The sequence below is a fragment of the Lactuca virosa genome, chromosome 1 (assembly GCF_052849685.1).
Source record: "Lactuca virosa cultivar CGN04683 chromosome 1, Lactuca_virosa_CGN04683_v6, whole genome shotgun sequence".
Taxonomy (NCBI): domain Eukaryota; kingdom Viridiplantae; phylum Streptophyta; class Magnoliopsida; order Asterales; family Asteraceae; genus Lactuca; species Lactuca virosa.
In genome coordinates, this window is record NC_136426.1 from 260,894,617 (window position 1) to 260,909,536 (window position 14,920).

At 47.2% G+C, this 14,920-nt stretch overlaps 42 non-coding genes and 1 pseudogene across 42 annotated transcripts; all 43 read left to right on the top strand.

The window, feature by feature from the left end:
• The first annotated feature begins 62 nt into the window (after nt 1–62).
• Nucleotides 63–181, top strand: LOC145146798 (5S ribosomal RNA). Its single transcript, XR_013727725.1, has one exon. It is a non-coding gene; the product is annotated as a 5S ribosomal RNA (ribosomal RNA).
• A 229-nt stretch (nt 182–410) lies between these two features.
• Nucleotides 411–529, top strand: LOC145144823 (5S ribosomal RNA). Its single transcript, XR_013725824.1, has one exon. It is a non-coding gene; the product is annotated as a 5S ribosomal RNA (ribosomal RNA).
• Nucleotides 530–759: 230 nt separating this feature from the next.
• On the top strand, nt 760–878 carry LOC145146842 (5S ribosomal RNA). Its single transcript, XR_013727767.1, has one exon. It is a non-coding gene; the product is annotated as a 5S ribosomal RNA (ribosomal RNA).
• Nucleotides 879–1,108: 230 nt separating this feature from the next.
• On the top strand, nt 1,109–1,227 carry LOC145148166 (5S ribosomal RNA). Its single transcript, XR_013729065.1, has one exon. It is a non-coding gene; the product is annotated as a 5S ribosomal RNA (ribosomal RNA).
• Nucleotides 1,228–1,455: 228 nt separating this feature from the next.
• Nucleotides 1,456–1,574, top strand: LOC145149477 (5S ribosomal RNA). Its single transcript, XR_013730342.1, has one exon. It is a non-coding gene; the product is annotated as a 5S ribosomal RNA (ribosomal RNA).
• Nucleotides 1,575–1,793: 219 nt separating this feature from the next.
• LOC145148168 (5S ribosomal RNA) lies at nt 1,794–1,912 on the top strand. Its single transcript, XR_013729067.1, has one exon. It is a non-coding gene; the product is annotated as a 5S ribosomal RNA (ribosomal RNA).
• A 228-nt stretch (nt 1,913–2,140) lies between these two features.
• Nucleotides 2,141–2,259, top strand: LOC145149478 (5S ribosomal RNA). Its single transcript, XR_013730344.1, has one exon. It is a non-coding gene; the product is annotated as a 5S ribosomal RNA (ribosomal RNA).
• Nucleotides 2,260–2,479: 220 nt separating this feature from the next.
• LOC145150171 (5S ribosomal RNA) lies at nt 2,480–2,598 on the top strand. The gene has a single exon (XR_013730996.1). It is a non-coding gene; the product is annotated as a 5S ribosomal RNA (ribosomal RNA).
• A 229-nt stretch (nt 2,599–2,827) lies between these two features.
• Nucleotides 2,828–2,946, top strand: LOC145149479 (5S ribosomal RNA). Its single transcript, XR_013730345.1, has one exon. It is a non-coding gene; the product is annotated as a 5S ribosomal RNA (ribosomal RNA).
• Nucleotides 2,947–3,166: 220 nt separating this feature from the next.
• Nucleotides 3,167–3,285, top strand: LOC145146389 (5S ribosomal RNA). Its single transcript, XR_013727335.1, has one exon. It is a non-coding gene; the product is annotated as a 5S ribosomal RNA (ribosomal RNA).
• Nucleotides 3,286–3,515: 230 nt separating this feature from the next.
• On the top strand, nt 3,516–3,634 carry LOC145144288 (5S ribosomal RNA). The gene has a single exon (XR_013725299.1). It is a non-coding gene; the product is annotated as a 5S ribosomal RNA (ribosomal RNA).
• Nucleotides 3,635–3,866: 232 nt separating this feature from the next.
• On the top strand, nt 3,867–3,985 carry LOC145146837 (5S ribosomal RNA). The gene has a single exon (XR_013727762.1). It is a non-coding gene; the product is annotated as a 5S ribosomal RNA (ribosomal RNA).
• Nucleotides 3,986–4,214: 229 nt separating this feature from the next.
• Nucleotides 4,215–4,332, top strand: LOC145150009 (5S ribosomal RNA). The gene has a single exon (XR_013730840.1). It is a non-coding gene; the product is annotated as a 5S ribosomal RNA (ribosomal RNA).
• A 230-nt stretch (nt 4,333–4,562) lies between these two features.
• LOC145148169 (5S ribosomal RNA) lies at nt 4,563–4,681 on the top strand. Its single transcript, XR_013729068.1, has one exon. It is a non-coding gene; the product is annotated as a 5S ribosomal RNA (ribosomal RNA).
• Nucleotides 4,682–4,910: 229 nt separating this feature from the next.
• LOC145146639 (5S ribosomal RNA) lies at nt 4,911–5,029 on the top strand. Its single transcript, XR_013727574.1, has one exon. It is a non-coding gene; the product is annotated as a 5S ribosomal RNA (ribosomal RNA).
• Nucleotides 5,030–5,249: 220 nt separating this feature from the next.
• LOC145145190 (5S ribosomal RNA) lies at nt 5,250–5,368 on the top strand. Its single transcript, XR_013726177.1, has one exon. It is a non-coding gene; the product is annotated as a 5S ribosomal RNA (ribosomal RNA).
• Nucleotides 5,369–5,598: 230 nt separating this feature from the next.
• On the top strand, nt 5,599–5,717 carry LOC145144919 (5S ribosomal RNA). The gene has a single exon (XR_013725919.1). It is a non-coding gene; the product is annotated as a 5S ribosomal RNA (ribosomal RNA).
• Nucleotides 5,718–5,946: 229 nt separating this feature from the next.
• On the top strand, nt 5,947–6,065 carry LOC145146193 (5S ribosomal RNA). Its single transcript, XR_013727139.1, has one exon. It is a non-coding gene; the product is annotated as a 5S ribosomal RNA (ribosomal RNA).
• Nucleotides 6,066–6,295: 230 nt separating this feature from the next.
• Nucleotides 6,296–6,414, top strand: LOC145148171 (5S ribosomal RNA). The gene has a single exon (XR_013729069.1). It is a non-coding gene; the product is annotated as a 5S ribosomal RNA (ribosomal RNA).
• A 229-nt stretch (nt 6,415–6,643) lies between these two features.
• LOC145146641 (5S ribosomal RNA) lies at nt 6,644–6,762 on the top strand. Its single transcript, XR_013727576.1, has one exon. It is a non-coding gene; the product is annotated as a 5S ribosomal RNA (ribosomal RNA).
• A 219-nt stretch (nt 6,763–6,981) lies between these two features.
• LOC145147078 (5S ribosomal RNA) lies at nt 6,982–7,100 on the top strand. Its single transcript, XR_013727993.1, has one exon. It is a non-coding gene; the product is annotated as a 5S ribosomal RNA (ribosomal RNA).
• Nucleotides 7,101–7,329: 229 nt separating this feature from the next.
• On the top strand, nt 7,330–7,448 carry LOC145154308 (5S ribosomal RNA). The gene has a single exon (XR_013734785.1). It is a non-coding gene; the product is annotated as a 5S ribosomal RNA (ribosomal RNA).
• A 229-nt stretch (nt 7,449–7,677) lies between these two features.
• On the top strand, nt 7,678–7,796 carry LOC145147638 (5S ribosomal RNA). The gene has a single exon (XR_013728536.1). It is a non-coding gene; the product is annotated as a 5S ribosomal RNA (ribosomal RNA).
• Nucleotides 7,797–8,026: 230 nt separating this feature from the next.
• Nucleotides 8,027–8,145, top strand: LOC145150081 (5S ribosomal RNA). Its single transcript, XR_013730910.1, has one exon. It is a non-coding gene; the product is annotated as a 5S ribosomal RNA (ribosomal RNA).
• A 229-nt stretch (nt 8,146–8,374) lies between these two features.
• LOC145149507 (5S ribosomal RNA) lies at nt 8,375–8,493 on the top strand. Its single transcript, XR_013730373.1, has one exon. It is a non-coding gene; the product is annotated as a 5S ribosomal RNA (ribosomal RNA).
• A 230-nt stretch (nt 8,494–8,723) lies between these two features.
• LOC145151132 (5S ribosomal RNA) lies at nt 8,724–8,855 on the top strand (annotated as a pseudogene).
• Nucleotides 8,856–9,080: 225 nt separating this feature from the next.
• Nucleotides 9,081–9,199, top strand: LOC145149351 (5S ribosomal RNA). Its single transcript, XR_013730206.1, has one exon. It is a non-coding gene; the product is annotated as a 5S ribosomal RNA (ribosomal RNA).
• Nucleotides 9,200–9,427: 228 nt separating this feature from the next.
• Nucleotides 9,428–9,546, top strand: LOC145147870 (5S ribosomal RNA). The gene has a single exon (XR_013728763.1). It is a non-coding gene; the product is annotated as a 5S ribosomal RNA (ribosomal RNA).
• Nucleotides 9,547–9,773: 227 nt separating this feature from the next.
• Nucleotides 9,774–9,892, top strand: LOC145153909 (5S ribosomal RNA). The gene has a single exon (XR_013734400.1). It is a non-coding gene; the product is annotated as a 5S ribosomal RNA (ribosomal RNA).
• A 231-nt stretch (nt 9,893–10,123) lies between these two features.
• Nucleotides 10,124–10,242, top strand: LOC145148550 (5S ribosomal RNA). Its single transcript, XR_013729430.1, has one exon. It is a non-coding gene; the product is annotated as a 5S ribosomal RNA (ribosomal RNA).
• A 225-nt stretch (nt 10,243–10,467) lies between these two features.
• On the top strand, nt 10,468–10,586 carry LOC145146772 (5S ribosomal RNA). Its single transcript, XR_013727700.1, has one exon. It is a non-coding gene; the product is annotated as a 5S ribosomal RNA (ribosomal RNA).
• Nucleotides 10,587–10,815: 229 nt separating this feature from the next.
• Nucleotides 10,816–10,934, top strand: LOC145153593 (5S ribosomal RNA). Its single transcript, XR_013734093.1, has one exon. It is a non-coding gene; the product is annotated as a 5S ribosomal RNA (ribosomal RNA).
• Nucleotides 10,935–11,163: 229 nt separating this feature from the next.
• LOC145134485 (5S ribosomal RNA) lies at nt 11,164–11,282 on the top strand. The gene has a single exon (XR_013719177.1). It is a non-coding gene; the product is annotated as a 5S ribosomal RNA (ribosomal RNA).
• Nucleotides 11,283–11,511: 229 nt separating this feature from the next.
• Nucleotides 11,512–11,630, top strand: LOC145134491 (5S ribosomal RNA). Its single transcript, XR_013719178.1, has one exon. It is a non-coding gene; the product is annotated as a 5S ribosomal RNA (ribosomal RNA).
• A 229-nt stretch (nt 11,631–11,859) lies between these two features.
• On the top strand, nt 11,860–11,978 carry LOC145134497 (5S ribosomal RNA). Its single transcript, XR_013719179.1, has one exon. It is a non-coding gene; the product is annotated as a 5S ribosomal RNA (ribosomal RNA).
• A 220-nt stretch (nt 11,979–12,198) lies between these two features.
• LOC145147991 (5S ribosomal RNA) lies at nt 12,199–12,317 on the top strand. Its single transcript, XR_013728888.1, has one exon. It is a non-coding gene; the product is annotated as a 5S ribosomal RNA (ribosomal RNA).
• Nucleotides 12,318–12,541: 224 nt separating this feature from the next.
• LOC145144346 (5S ribosomal RNA) lies at nt 12,542–12,660 on the top strand. The gene has a single exon (XR_013725357.1). It is a non-coding gene; the product is annotated as a 5S ribosomal RNA (ribosomal RNA).
• Nucleotides 12,661–12,885: 225 nt separating this feature from the next.
• On the top strand, nt 12,886–13,004 carry LOC145149716 (5S ribosomal RNA). Its single transcript, XR_013730567.1, has one exon. It is a non-coding gene; the product is annotated as a 5S ribosomal RNA (ribosomal RNA).
• A 230-nt stretch (nt 13,005–13,234) lies between these two features.
• Nucleotides 13,235–13,354, top strand: LOC145144837 (5S ribosomal RNA). Its single transcript, XR_013725839.1, has one exon. It is a non-coding gene; the product is annotated as a 5S ribosomal RNA (ribosomal RNA).
• A 226-nt stretch (nt 13,355–13,580) lies between these two features.
• On the top strand, nt 13,581–13,699 carry LOC145135516 (5S ribosomal RNA). The gene has a single exon (XR_013719868.1). It is a non-coding gene; the product is annotated as a 5S ribosomal RNA (ribosomal RNA).
• Nucleotides 13,700–13,928: 229 nt separating this feature from the next.
• On the top strand, nt 13,929–14,044 carry LOC145150504 (5S ribosomal RNA). Its single transcript, XR_013731326.1, has one exon. It is a non-coding gene; the product is annotated as a 5S ribosomal RNA (ribosomal RNA).
• A 227-nt stretch (nt 14,045–14,271) lies between these two features.
• On the top strand, nt 14,272–14,390 carry LOC145152688 (5S ribosomal RNA). Its single transcript, XR_013733214.1, has one exon. It is a non-coding gene; the product is annotated as a 5S ribosomal RNA (ribosomal RNA).
• A 229-nt stretch (nt 14,391–14,619) lies between these two features.
• LOC145137674 (5S ribosomal RNA) lies at nt 14,620–14,738 on the top strand. Its single transcript, XR_013721169.1, has one exon. It is a non-coding gene; the product is annotated as a 5S ribosomal RNA (ribosomal RNA).
• The last annotated feature ends 182 nt before the right edge of the window (nt 14,739–14,920 follow it).

Below are 14,920 nucleotides of genomic sequence, written 5' to 3' on the forward strand. Positions count from 1 at the left end.
CGAAAACAAAGGAGGTTCTGCGTCTTTTAAGACATAAAAGCAATAAGCATGGATAGTATTTCGGGTGCGATCATACCAGCACTAATTCACCAGATCCCATTAGAACTCCGCAGTTAAGTGTGCTTGGGCGAGAGTAGTACTAGGATGGGTGACCCCCTGGGAAGTCCTCGTGTTGCACCCCCATTTTTCGTTGCCCGTTTGCGTTTTTTTAGATTTTACGTGCGGTTTTTTTTTGTTTTTTTTTCTTTCTTGCTATTTCTATGCTTGGGTGGCCTCCGCTTCATGGTTGATGGTTTTTGTATTTTTCGAACAGAGCCGATCGGTCACGTGGGTTCCACGCCTCGCGTACGAAAACAAAGGAGGTTCTGCGTCTTTTAAGATATAAAAGCAATAACCATGAATAGTATTTCGGGTGCGATCATACCAGCACTAGTGCACCGGATCACATCAGAACTCCGCAGTTAAGCGTGCTTGGGCGAGAGTAGTACTAGGATGGGTGACCCCTTGGGAAGTCCACGTGTTGCACCCCCCCTTTTTCGTTGCCCGTTTGCGTTTTTTTAGATTTTACGTGCGGTTTTTTTTTTGTTTTTTTCTTTCTTGCTTTTTTCTATGCTCGGGTGGCCTCCGCTTCATGGGTGATAGTTTTCGTATTTTTGGAACGGAGTCGATCGGTCACGTGGGTCCCACGTCTCGCGTACGAAAACAAAGGAGGTTCTGCGTCTTTTAAGACATAAAAGTAATAAGAATGGATAGTATTTCGGGTGCGATCATACCAGCACTAATGCACTGGATCCCATCAGAACTCTGCAGTTAAGCGTGCTTGGGTGAGAGTAGTACTAGGATGGGTGACCCCCTGGGAAGTCCTCGTGTTGCACCCCTGCTTTTTTGTTGCCCGTTTGCGTTTTTTTAGATTTTACGTGCAGTTTTTTTTGTTTTTTTTTTCTTTCTTGCTATTTCTATGCTCGGGTGGCCTCCGCTTCATGGTTCATGGTTTTCGTATTTTTGGAACGGAGCCGATCGGTCAAGTGGGTCCCACGCCTCGCGTACGAAAACAAAGGAGGTTCTGCGTCTTTTAAGACATAAAAGCAATAAGCATGGATAGTATTTCGGGTGCGATCATACCAGCACTAATGCACCGGATCCCATAAGAACTTCGCAGTTAAGCGTGCTTGGGCGAGAGTAGTACTAGGATGGGTGACCCCTTGGGAAGTCCTCGTGTTACACCCCCCTTTTTCGTTGCCCGTTTGCGTTTTTTTAGATTTTACGCATGGTTTTTTTTGTTTTTTTTTCTTTCTTGCTATTTCTATGCTCGGGTGGCCTCCGTTTCATGGTTCATGGTTTTCGTATTTTTGGAACTGAGCCGATCGGTCACGTGGGTCCCACGCCTCGCGTACGAAAACAAAGGAGGTTCTGCGTCTTTTAAGACATAAAAGCAATAAGCATGGATAGTATTTCGGGTGCGATCATAGCAGCACTAATGCACCGGATCCCATAAGAACTCCGTAGTTAAGCGTGCTTGGGCGAGAGTAGTACTAGGATGGGTGAACCCCTGGGAAGTCCTCGTGTTGCACCCCCCTTTTTCGTTGCCCGTTTGCGTTTTTTTAGATTTTACGCGCGGTTTTTTTTTCTTTCTTGCTATTTCTATGCTCGGGTGGCCTCCGTTTCATTGTTCATGGTTTTCGTATTTTTGGAATGGAGCCGATCGGTCACGTGGGTCCCACGCCTCGTGTACGAAAACAAAGGAGGTTCTGCGTCTTTTAAGACATAAAAGCAATAAGCATCGATAGTATTTCGGGTGCGATCATACCAGCACTAATGCACCGGATCCCATAAGAACTTCGCAGTTAAGCGTGCTTGGGCGAGAGTAGTACTAGGATGGGTGACCCCTTGGGAAGTCCTCGTGTTACACCCCCCTTTTTCGTTGCCCGTTTGCGTTTTTTTAGATTTTACGCATGGTTTTTTTTGTTTTTTTTTCTTTCTTGCTATTTCTATGCTCGGGTGGCCTCCGTTTCATGGTTCATGGTTTTCGTATTTTTGGAACTGAGCCGATCGGTCACGTGGGTCCCACGCCTCGCGTACGAAAACAAAGGAGGTTCTGCGTCTTTTAAGACATAAAAGCAATAAGCATGGATAGTATTTCGGGTGCGATCATAGCAGCACTAATGCACCGGATCCCATAAGAACTCCGTAGTTAAGCGTGCTTGGGCGAGAGTAGTACTAGGATGGGTGAACCCCTGGGAAGTCCTCGTGTTGCACCCCCCTTTTTCGTTGCCCGTTTGCGTTTTTTTAGATTTTACGCGCGGTTTTTTTTTTCTTTCTTGCTATTTCTATGCTCGGGTGGCCTCCGTTTCATTGTTCATGGTTTTCGTATTTTTGGAATGGAGCCGATCGGTCACGTGGGTCCCACGCCTCGTGTACGAAAACAAAGGAGGTTCTGCGTCTTTTAAGACATAAAAGCAATAAGCATGGATAGTATTTCGGGTGCGATCATACCAGCACTAATGCACCGGATCCCATAAGAACATCGCAGTTAAGCGTGCTTGGGCGAGAGTAGTACTAGGATGGGTGACCCCTTGGGAAGTCCTCGTGTTACACCCCCCTTTTTCGTTGCCCGTTTGCGTTTTTTTAGATTTTACGCATGGTTTTTTTTGTTTTTTTTTTCTTTCTTGCTATTTCTATGCTCGGGTGGCCTCCGTTTCATGGTTCATGGTTTTCGTATTTTTGGAACTGAGCCGATCGGTCACGTGGGTCCCACGCCTCGCGTACGAAAACAAAGGAGGTTCTGTGTCTTTTAAGACATAAAAGCAATAAGCATGGATAGTATTTCGGGTGCGATCATAGCAGCACTAATGCACCGGATCCCATAAGAACTCCGTAGTTAAGCGTGCTTGGGCGAGAGTAGTACTAGGATGGGTGAACCCCTGGGAAGTCCTCGTGTTGCACCCCCCTTTTTCGTTGCCCGTTTGCGTTTTTTTAGATTTTACGCGCGGTTTTTTTTTTCTTTCTTGCTATTTCTATGCTCGGGTGGCCTCCGTTTCATTGTTCATGGTTTTCGTATTTTTGGAATGGAGCCGATCGGTCACGTGGGTCCCACGCCTCGTGTACGAAAACAAAGGAGGTTCTGCGTCTTTTAAGACATAAAAGCAATAAGCATGGATAGTATTTCGGGTGCGATCATACTAGCACTAATGCACCGGATCCCATCAGAACTCCGCAGTTATGCGTGCTTGGGCGAGAGTAGTACTAGGATGGGTGACCCCCTGGGAAGTCCTCGTGTTGCACCCCCTTTTTTCGTTGCCCGTTTGCGTTTTTTTAGATTTTACGTGCGGTTTTTTTTTTGTTTTTTTTTCTTTCTTGCTATTTCTATGCTCGGGTGGCCTCCGCTTCGTGGTTGATGGTTTTCGTATTTTTGGAACGGAGCCAATCGGTCACGTGGGTCCCACGCCTCGCGTACGAAAACAAAGGAGGTTCTGCGTCTTTTAAGACATAAAAGCAATAAGCATGGATAGTATTTCGGGTGCGATCATACCAGCACTAATGCACCGGATCCCATCAGAACTCCGCTGTGAAGCGTGCTTGGGCGAGAGTAGTACTAGGATGGGTGACCCCCTGGGAAGTCCTCGTGTTGCACCCCCATTTTTCGTTGCCCGTTTGCGTTTTTTTAGATTTTACGTGCGGTTTTTTTTTTTTGGTTTTTTTTCTTTCTTGCTATTTCTATGCTCGGGTGGCCTCCGCTTCATGGTTGATGGTTTTCGTATTTTTCGAACAGAGCCGATCGGTCACGTGCGTTCCACGCCTCGCGTACGAAAACAAAGGAGGTTCTGCGTCTTTTAAGATATAAAAGCAATAACCATGAATAGTATTTCGGGTGCGATCATACCAGCACTAGTGCACCGGATCACATCAGAACTCCGCAGTTAAGCGTGCTTGGGCGAGAGTAGTACTAGGATGGGTGACCCCTTGGGAAGTCCTCGCGTTGCACCCCCCCTTTTTCGTTGGCCGTTTGCGTTTTTTTAGATTTTACGTGCGGTTTTTTTTTGTTTTTTTCTTTCTTGCTTTTTTCTATGCTCGGGTGGCCTCCGCTTCATGGGTGATAGTTTTCGTATTTTTGGAACGGAGTCGATCGGTCACGTGGGTCCCACGCCTCGCGTACGAAAACAAAGGAGGTTCTGCGTCTTTTAAGACATAAAAGTAATAAGAATGGATAGTATTTCGGGTGCGATCATACCATCACTAATGCACTGGATCCCATCAGAACTCCGCAGTTAAGCGTGCTTGGGCGAGAGTAGTACTACGATGGGTGACCCCTGGGAAGTACTCGTGTTGCACCCCCGCTTTTTCGTTGCCCGTTTGCGTTTTTTTAGATTTTACGTGCAGTTTTTTTTGTTTTTTTTTTCTTTCTTGCTATTTCTATGCTCGGGTGGCCTCCGCTTCATGGTTGATGGTTTTCGTATTTTTGGAACGGAGCCGATCGGTCACGTGGGTCCCACGCCTCGCGTACGAAAACAAAGGAGGTTCTGCGTCTTTTAAGACATAAAAGCAATAAGCATGGATAGTATTTCGGGTGCGATCATACCAGCACTAATGCACCGGATCCCATAAGAACTTCGCAGTTAAGCGTGCTTGGGCGAGAGTAGTACTAGGATGGGTGACCCCTTGGGAAGTCCTCGTGTTACACCCCCCTTTTTCGTTGCCCGTTTGCGTTTTTTTAGATTTTACGCATGGTTTTTTTTTGTTTTTTTTTCTTTCTTGCTATTTCTATGCTCGGGTGGCCTCCGTTTCATGGTTCATGGTTTTCGTATTTTTGGAACTGAGCCGATCGGTCACGTGGGTCCCACGCCTCGCGTACGAAAACAAAGGAGGTTCTGCGTCTTTTAAGACATAAAAGCAATAAGCATGGATAGTATTTCGGGTGCGATCATACCAGCACTAATGCACCGGATCCCATAAGAACTCCGCAGTTAAGCGTGCTTGGGCGAGAGTAGTACTAGGATGGGTGAACCCCTGGGAAGTCCTCGTGTTGCACCCCCCTTTTTCGTTGCCCGTTTGCGTTTTTTTAGATTTTACGCGCGGTTTTTTTTTTCTTTCTTGCTATTTCTATGCTCGGGTGGCCTCCGTTTCATTGTTCATGGTTTTCGTATTTTTGGAATGGAGCCGATCGGTCACGTGGGTCCCACGCCTCGTGTACGAAAACAAAGGAGGTTCTGCGTCTTTTAAGACATAAAAGCAATAAGCATGGATAGTATTTCGGGTGCGATCATATCAGCACTAATGCACCGGATCCCATCAGAACTTCGCAGTTAAGCGTGCTTGGGCGAGAGTAGTACTAGGATGGGTGACCCCCTGGGAAGTCCTCGTGTTGCACCCCCCTTTTTCGTTGCCCGTTTGCGTTTTTTTAGATTTTACGTGCGGTTTTTTTTTTGTTTTTTTTTCTTTCTTGCTATTTCTACTCTCGGGTGGCCTCCGCTTCATAGTTGATGGTTTTCGTATTTTTCGAACAGAGCCGATCGGTCACGTGTGTTCCACGCCTCGCGTACGAAAACAAAGGAGGTTCTGCGTCTTTTAAGATATAAAAGCAATAACCATGAATAGTATTTCGGGTGCGATCATACCAGCACTAGTGCACCGGATCACATCAGAACTCCGCAGTTAAGCGTGCTTGGGCGAGAGTAGTACTAGGATGGGTGACCCCTTGGGAAGTCCTCGTGTTGCACCCCCCTTTTTCGTTGCCCGTTTGCGTTTTTTTAGATTTTACGTGCGGTTTTTTTTTTGTTTTTTTCTTTCTTGCTTTTTTCTATGCTCGGGTGGCCTCCGCTTCATGGGTGATAGTTTTCGTATTTTTGGAACGGAGCCGATCGGTCACGTGGGTCCCACGCCTCGCGTACGAAAACAAAGGAGGTTCTGCGTCTTTTAAGACATAAAAGTAATAAGAATGGATAGTATTTTGGGTGCGATCATACCAGCACTAATGCACTGGATCCCATCAGAACTCCGCCGTTAAGCGTGCTTGGGCGAGAGTAGTACTAGGATGGGTGACCCCCTGTGAAGTCCTCGTGTTGCACCCCCCCTTTTTCGTTGCCCGTTTGCGTTTTTTTAGATTTTACGTGCGGTTTTTTTTTGTTTTTTTTTCTTTCTTGCTATTTCTATGCTCGGGTGGCCTCCGCTTCATGGTTCATGGTTTTCGTATTTTTGGAACGGAGCCGATCGGTCAAGTGGGTCTCACGCCTCGCGTACGAAAACAAAGGAGGTTCTGCGTCTTTTAAGACATAAAAGCAATAAGCATGGATAGTATTTCGGGTGCGATCATACCAGCACTAATGCACCGGATCCCATAAGAACTTCGCAGTTAAGCGTGCTTGGGCGAGAGTAGTACTAGGATGGGTGACCCCTTGGGAAGTCCTCGTGTTACACCCCCCTTTTTCGTTGCCCGTTTGCGTTTTTTTAGATTTTACGCACGGTTTGTTTTTGTTTTTTTTTCTTTCTTGCTATTTCTATGCTCGGGTGGCCTCCGTTTCATGGTCAATGGTTTTCGTATTTTTGGAACGGAGCCGATCGGTCACGTGGGTCCCACGCCTCGCGTACGAAAACAAAGGAGGTTCTGCGTCTTTTAAGACATAAAAGCAATAAGCATGGATAGTATTTCGGGTGCGATCATACCAGCACTAATGCACCGGATCCCATAAGAACTCCGCAGTTAAGCGTGCTTGGGCGAGAGTAGTACTAGGATGGGTGAACCCCTGGGAAGTCCTCGTGTTGCACCCCCCTTTTTCGTTGCCCGTTTGCGTTTTTTTAGATTTTACGCGCGGTTTTTTTTTCTTTCTTGCTATTTCTATGCTCGGGTGGCCTCCGTTTCATGGTTCATGGTTTTCGTATTTTTGGAACGGAGCCGATCGGTCACGTGGGTCCCACGCCTCGCGTACGAAAACAAAGGAGGTTCTGCGTCTTTTAAGACATAAAAGCAATAAGCATGGATAGTATTTCGGGTGCGATCATACCAGCACTAATGCATCGGATCCCATCAGAACTCCGCAATTAAGCGTGCTTGGGCGAGAGTAGTACTAGGATGGGTGACCCCTTGGGAAGTCCTCGTGTTGCACCCCCCTTTTTCGTTGCCCGTTTGCGTTTTTTTAGATTTTACGTGCGGTTTTTTTTTGTTTTTTTTTCTTTCTTGCTATTTCTATGCTCGGGTGGCATCCGTTTCATGGTTCATGGTTTTCGTATTTTTGGAACGGAGACGATCGGTCACGTGGGTCCCACGCCTCGCGTACGAAAACAAAGGAGGTTCTGCGTCTTTTAAGACATAAAAGCAATAAGCATGGATAGTATTTCGGGTGCGATCATACCAGCACTAATTCACCGGATCCCATCAGAACTCCGCAGTTAAGCGTGCTTGGGCGAGAGTAGTACTAGGATGGGTGACCTCCTGGGAAGTCCTCGTGTTGCACCCCCTTTTTCGTTGCCCGTTTGCGTTTTTTTAGATTTTACGTGCGGTTTTTTTTTTGTTTTTTTTTCTTTCTTGCTATTTCTACTCTCGGGTGGCCTCCGCTTCATAGTTGATGGTTATCGTATTTTTCGAACTGAGCCGATCGGTCACGTGGGTTCCACGCCTCGCGTACGAAAACAAAGGAGGTTCTGCGTCTTTTAAGATATAAAAGCAATAACCATGAATAGTATTTCGGGTGCGATCATACCAGCACTAGTGCATCGGATCGCATCAGAACTCCGCAGTTAAGCGTGCTTGGGCGAGAGTAGTACTAGGATGGGTGACCCCCTGGGAAGTCCTCGTGTTGCACCCCCCCCCCCTTTTCGTTGCCCGTTTGCGTTTTTTTTAGATTTTACGTGCGGTTTTTTTGTTTTTTTCTTTCTTGCTATTTCTATGCTCGGGTGGCCTCCGCTTCATGGGTGATAGTTTTCGTATTTTTGGAACGGAGACGATCGGTCACGTGGGTCCCACGCCTCGCGTACGAAAACAAAGGAGGTTCTGCGTCTTTTAAGACATAAAAGCAATAAGCATGGATAGTATTTCGGGTGCTATCATACCAGCACTAATGCACCGGATCCCATCAGAACTCCGCAATTAAGCGTGGTTGGGCGAGAGTAGTACTAGGATGGGTGACCCCCTGGGAGGTCCTCGTGTTGCACCCCCCCCCCCTTTTTCGTTGCCCGTTTGCGTTTTTTTAGATTTTACGTGCGGTTTTTTTTTGTTTTCTTTCTTGCTATTTCTATGCTCGGGTGGCCACCGCTTCATGGTTGATGGTTTTCGTATTTTTGGAACGGAGCCGATCGGTCACGTGGGTCCCACGTCTCGCGTACGAAAACAAAGGAGGTTCTGCGTCTTTTAAGACATAAAAGCAATAAGCATGGATAGTATTTCGGGTGCGATCATACCAGCACTAATGCACCGGATCCCATCAGAACTCCACAGTTAAGCGTGCTTGGGCGAGAGTAGTGCTAGGATGTGTGACCCCCTGGGAAGTCCTCGTGTTGCACCCCCTTTTTTCGTTGTCCGTTTGCGTTTTTTTAGATTTTACGTGCGGTTTTTTTTTGTTTTTTTTTTCTTTCTTGCTATTTCTATGCTCGGGTGGCCTCCGTTTCATGGTTCATGGTCTTCGTATTTTTGGAACGGAGCCGATCGGTCACGTGGGTCCCACGCCTCGCGTACGAAAACAAAGGAGGTTCTGCGTCTTTTAAGGCATAAAAGCAATAAGCATGGATAGTATTTCGGGTGCTATCATACCAGCACTAATGCACCGGATCCCATCAGAACTCCGCAGTTAAGCGTGCTTGGGCGAGAGTAGTACTAGGGAGTAGTACTAGGATGGGTGACCCCCTGGGAAGTCCTCGTGTTGCACCCCCCCTTTTTCGTTGTCCGTTTGCGTTTTTTTAGATTTTACATGCGGTTTTTTTTTGTTTTCTTTCTTGCTATTTCTATGCTCGGGTGGCCACCGCTTCATGGTTGATGGTTTTCGTATTTTTGGAACGGAGCCGATCGGTCACGTGGGTCCCACGCCTCGCGTACGAAAACAAGGGAGGTTCTGCGTCTTTTAAAACATAAAAGCAATAAGCATGGATAGTATTTCGGGTGCGATCATACCAGCACTAATGCACTGGATCGCATCAGAACTCCGCAGTTAAGCGTGCTTGGGCGAGAGTAGTACTAGGATAGGTGATCCCCTGGGAAGTCCTCGTGTTGCACCCCCCCCCCTTTTTCGTTGCCCGTTTGCGTTTTTTTAGATTTTACGTGCGGTTTTTTTTTGTTTTCTTTCTTGCTATTTCTATGCTCGGGTGGCCACCGCTTCATGGTTGATGGTTTTCGTATTTTTGGAACGGAGCCGATCGGTCACGTGGGTCCCACGTCTCGCGTACGAAAACAAAGGAGGTTCTGCGTCTTTTAAGACATAAAAGCAATAAGCATGGATAGTATTTCGGGTGTGATCATACCAGCACTAATGCACCGGATCCCATCAGAACTCCACATTTAAGCGTGCTTGGGCGAGAGTAGTACTAGGATGGGTGACCCCCTGGGAAGTCCTCGTGTTGCACCCCCCCTTTTTCGTTGTCCGTTTGCGTTTTTTTAGATTTTACGTGCGGTTTTTTTTTGTTTTGTTTTTCTTGCTATTTCTATGCTCGGGTGGCCTCCGTTTCATTGTTCATGGTCTTCGTATTTTTGGAACGGAGCCGATCAGTCACGTGGGTCCCACGCCTCGCGTACGAAAACAAAGCAGGTTCTGCGTCTTTGAAGACATACAAGCAATAAGCATGGATAGTATTTCGGGTGCGATCATACCAGCACTAATGCACCGGATCCCATCAGAACTCCGCAGTTAAGCGTGCTTGGGCGAGAGTAGTACTAGGATGGGTGACCCCCTGGGAAGTCCTCGTGTTGCATCCCCCTTTTTCGTTGTCCGTTTGCGTTTTTTTAGATTTTACGTGCGGTTTTTTTTTTGTTTTTTTTTTCTTTCTTGCTATTTCTATGCTCGGGTGGCCTCCGCTTCATGGTTGATGGTTTTCGTATTTTTGGAACGGAGCCGATCGGTCACGTGGGTTCCACGCCTCGCGTACGAAAACAAAGGAGGTTCTGCGTCTTTTAAGACATAAAAGCAATAAGCATGGATAGTATTTCGGGTGCGATCATATGAGCACTAATGCACCGGATCCCATCAGAACTCCGCAGTTAAGCGTGCTTGGGCGAGAGTAGTACTAGGATGGGTGATCCCCTGGGAAGTCCTCGTGTTGCACCCCCCCTTTTTCGTTGTCCGTTTGCGTTTTTTTAGATTTTACGTGCGGTTTTTTTTTGTTTTCTTTCTTGCTATTTCTTTGCTCGGGTGGCCACCGCTTCATGGTTGATGGTTTTCGTATTTTTGGAACGGAGCCGATCGGTCACGTGGGTCCCACGCCTCACGTACGAAAACAAAGGAGGTTCTGCGTCTTTTAAGACATAAAAGCAATAAGCATGGATATTATTTTGGGTGCTATCATACCAACACTAATGCACCGGATCCCATCAGAACTCCGCAGTTAAGCGTGCTTGGGCGAGAGTAGTACTAGGATGGGTGACCCCCTGGGAAGTCCTCGTGTTGCACCCCCCCCCCCTTTTTCGTTGCCCGTTTGCGTTTTTTTAGATTTTACGTGCGGTTTTTTTTTGTTTTCTTTCTTGCTATTTCTATGCTCGGGTGGCCACCGCTTCATGGTTGATAGTTTTCGTATTTTTGGAACGGAGCCGATCGGTCACGTGGGTCCCACGTCTCGCGTACGAAAACAAAGGAGGTTCTGCGTCTTTTAAGACATAAAAGCAATAAGCATGGATAGTATTTCGGGTGCGATCATACCAGCACTAATGCACCGGATCCCATCAGAACTCCGCAGTTAAGCGTGCTCGGGCGAGAGTAGTACTAGGATGGGTGACCCCCTGGGAAGTCCTCGTGTTGCACCCCTCTTTTTCGTTGTCCGTTTGCGTTTTTTTAGATTTTACGTGCGGTTTTTTTTTGTTTTTTTTTCTTTCTTGCTATTTCTATGCTCGGGTGGCCTCCGCTTCATGGTTGATGGTTTTCGTATTTTTCGAACGGAGCCGATCGGTCACGTGGGTTCCACGCCTCGCGTACGAAAACAAAGGAGGTTCTGCGTCTTTTAAGACATAAAAGCAATAAGCATGGATAGTATTTCGGGTGCGATCATTCCAGCACTAATGCACCGGATCCCATCAGAACTCCGCAGTTAAGCGTGCTCGGGCGAGAGTAGTACTAGGATGGGTGACCCCCTGGGAAGTCCTCGTGTTGCACCCCTCTTTTTCGTTGTCCGTTTGCGTTTTTTTAGATTTTACGTGCGGTTTTTTTTTGTTTTTTTTTCTTTCTTGCTCTTTCTATGCTCGGGTGGCCTCCGCTTCATGGTTGATGGTTTTCGTATTTTTGGAACGGAGCCGATCGGTCACGTGGGTTCCACGCCTCGCGTACGAAAACAAAGGAGGTTCTGCGTCTTTTAAGACATAAAAGCAATAAGCATGGATAGTATTTCGGGTGCGATCATTCCAGCACTAATGCACCGGATCCCATCAGAACTCCGCAGTTAAGCGTGCTCGGGCGAGAGTAGTACTAGGATGGGTGACCCCCTGGGAAGTCCTCGTGTTGCACCCCTCTTTTTCGTTGTCCGTTTGCGTTTTTTTAGATTTTACGTGCGGTTTTTTTTTGTTTTTTTTTCTTTCTTGCTATTTCTATGCTCGGGTGGCCTCCGCTTCATGGTTGATGGTTTTCGTATTTTTGGAACGGAGCCGATCGGTCACGTGGGTTCCACGCCTCGCGTACGAAAACAAAGGAGGTTCTGCGTCTTTTAAGACATAAAAGCAATAAGCATGGATAGTATTTCGGGTGCGATCATTCCAGCACTAATGCACCGGATCCCATCAGAACTCCGCAGTTAAGCGTGCTCGGGCGAGAGTAGTACTAGGATGGGTGACCCCCTGGGAAGTCCTCGTGTTGCACCCCCCCTTTTTCGTTGTCCGTTTGCGTTTTTTTAGATTTCACGTGTGGTTTTTTTTTCTTTCTTGCTATTTCTATGCTCGGGTGGCCTCCGCTTCATGGTTGAAGGTTTTCGTATTTTTGGAACGGAGCCGATCGGTCACGTAGGTCCCACGCCTCGCGTACGAAAACAAAGGAGGTTCTGCGTCTTTTAAGACATAAAAGCAATAAACATGGATAGTATTTCGGGTGCTATCATACCAGCACTAATGCACCGGATCCCATCAGAACTCCGCAGTTAAGCGTGCTTGGGCGAGAGTAGTACTAGTATGGGTGACCCCCTGGGAAGTCCTCGTGTTACACCCCCCCTTTTTCGTTGCCCGTTTGCGTTTTTTTAGATTTTACGTGCGGTTTTTTTTGTTTTCTTTCTTGCTATTTCTATGCTCGGGTGGCCACCGCTTCATGGTTGATGGTTTTCGTATTTTTGGAACGGAGCCGATCGGTCACGTGGGTCCCACGTCTCGCGTACGAAAACAAAGGAGGTTCTGCGTCTTTTAAGACATAAAAGCAATAAGCATGGATAGTATTACGGGTGCGTTCATACCAGCACTAATGCACCGGATCCCATCAGAACTCCACAGTTAAGCGTGCTTGGGCGAGAGTAGTACTAGGATGGGTGACCCCCTGGGAAGTCCTCGTGTTGCACCCCCCCTTTTTCGTTGTCCGTTTGCGTTTTTTTAGATTTTACGTGCGGTTTTTTTTTGTTTTTTTTTCTTGCTATTTCTATGCTCGGGTGGCCTCCGTTTCATGGTTCATGGTCTTCGTATTTTTGGAACGGAGCCGATCGGTCACGTGGGTCCCACGCCTCGCGTACGAAAACAAAGGAGGTTCTGCGTCTTTTAAGACATACAAGCAATAAAATGGATAGTATTTCGGGTGCGAGCATACCAGCACTAATGCACCGGATCGCATCAGAACTCCGCAGTTAAGCGTGCTTGGGCGAGAGTAGTACTAGGATAGGTGATCCCCTGGGAAGTCCTCGTGTTGCACCCCCCCCCCCCTTTTTCGTTGCCCGTTTGCGTTTTTTTAGATTTAACGTGCGGTTTTTTTTTGTTTTCTTTCTTGCTATTTCTATGCTCGGGTGGCCACCGCTTCATGGTTGATGGTTTTTGTATTTTTGGAACGGAGCCGATCGGTCACGTGGGTCCCACGTCTCGCGTACGAAAACAAAGGAGGTTCTGCGTCTTTTAAGACATAAAAGCAATAAGCATGGATAGTATTTCGGGTGCGATCATACCAGCACTAATGCACCGGATCCCATCAGAACTCCGCAGTTAAGCGTGCTTGGGCGAGAGTAGTACTAGGATGGGTGACCCCCCTGGGAAGTCCTCGTGTTGCACTCCCCCTTTTTGTTGTCCGTTTGCGTTTTTTTAGATTTTACGTGCGGTTTTTTTTTGTTTTTTTTTTCTTGCTATTTCTATGCTCGGGTGGCCTCCGTTTCATGGTTCATGGTCTTCGTATTTTTGGAACGGAGCCGATCGGTCACGTGGGTCCCACGCCTCGCGTACGAAAACAAAGGAGGTTCTGTGTCTTTTAAGACATACAAGCAATAAGCATGGACAGTATTTCGGGTGCGATCATACCAGCACTAATGCACCGGATCCCATCAGTACTCCGCAGTTAAGCGTGCTTGGGCGAGAGTAGTACTAGGATGGGTGACCCCCTGGGAAGTCCTCGTGTTGCACCCCTCTTTTTCGTTGTCCGTTTGCGTTTTTTTAGATTTTACGTGCGGTTTTTTTTTGTTTTTTTTTCTTTCTTGCTATTTCTATGCTCGGGTGGCCTTCGTTTCATGGTTCATGGTCTTCGTATTTTTGGAACGGAGCCGATCGGTCACGTGGGTCCCACGCCTCGCGTACGAAAACAAAGGAGGTTCTGCGTCTTTTAAGACATACAAGCAATAAGCATGGATAGTATTTCGGGTGCGATCATACCAGCACTAATGCACCGGATCCCATCAGAACTCCGCAGTTAAGCGTGCTTGGGCGAGAGTAGTACTAGGATGGGTGACCCCCTGGTAAGTCGTGTTGCACCCCCCTTTTTTCGTTGTCCGTTTGCGTTTTTTTAGATTTTACGTACGGTTTTTTTTTGTTTTTTTTTTCTTGCTATTTCTATGCTCGGGTGGCCTCCGTTTCATGGTTCATGGTCTTCGTATTTTTTGAACGGAGCCGATCGGTCACTTGGGTCCCACGCCTCGCGTACGAAAACAAAGGAGGTTCTGTGTCTTTTAAGACATACAAGCAATAAGCATGGACAGTATTTCGGGTGCGATCATACCAGCACTAATGCACCGGATCCCATCAGAACTCCGCAGTTAAGCGTGCTTGGGCGAGAGTAGTACTAGGATGGGTGACCCCATGGGAAGTCCTCGTGTTGCACCCCCCTTTTTCGTTGTCCGTTTGCGTTTTTTTAGATTTTACGTGCGGTTTTTTTTTGTTTTTTTTTCTTTCTTGCTATTTCTATGCTCGGGTGGCCTCCGCTTCATGGTTGATGGTCTTCGTATTTTTGGAACGGAGCTGATCGGTCACGTGGGTCCCACGCCTCGCGTACGAAAACAAAGGAGGTTCTGCGTCTTTTAAGACATACAAGCAATAAGCATGGATAGTATTTCGGGTGCGATCATACCAGCACTAATGCACCGGATCCCATCAGAACTCCGCAGTTAAGCGTGCTTGGGCGAGAGTAGTACTAGGATAGGTGACCCCCTGGGAAGTCCTCGTGTTGCACCCCCCTTTTTCGTTGTCCGTTTGCGTTTTTTTAGATTTTACGTGCGGTTTTTTTTTGTTTTTTTTTCTTTCTTGCTATTTCTATGCTCGGGTGGCCTTCGTTTCATGGTTCATGGTCTTCGTATTTTTGGAACGGAGCCGATCGGTCACGTGGGTCCCACGCCTCGCGTACGAAAACAAAGGAGG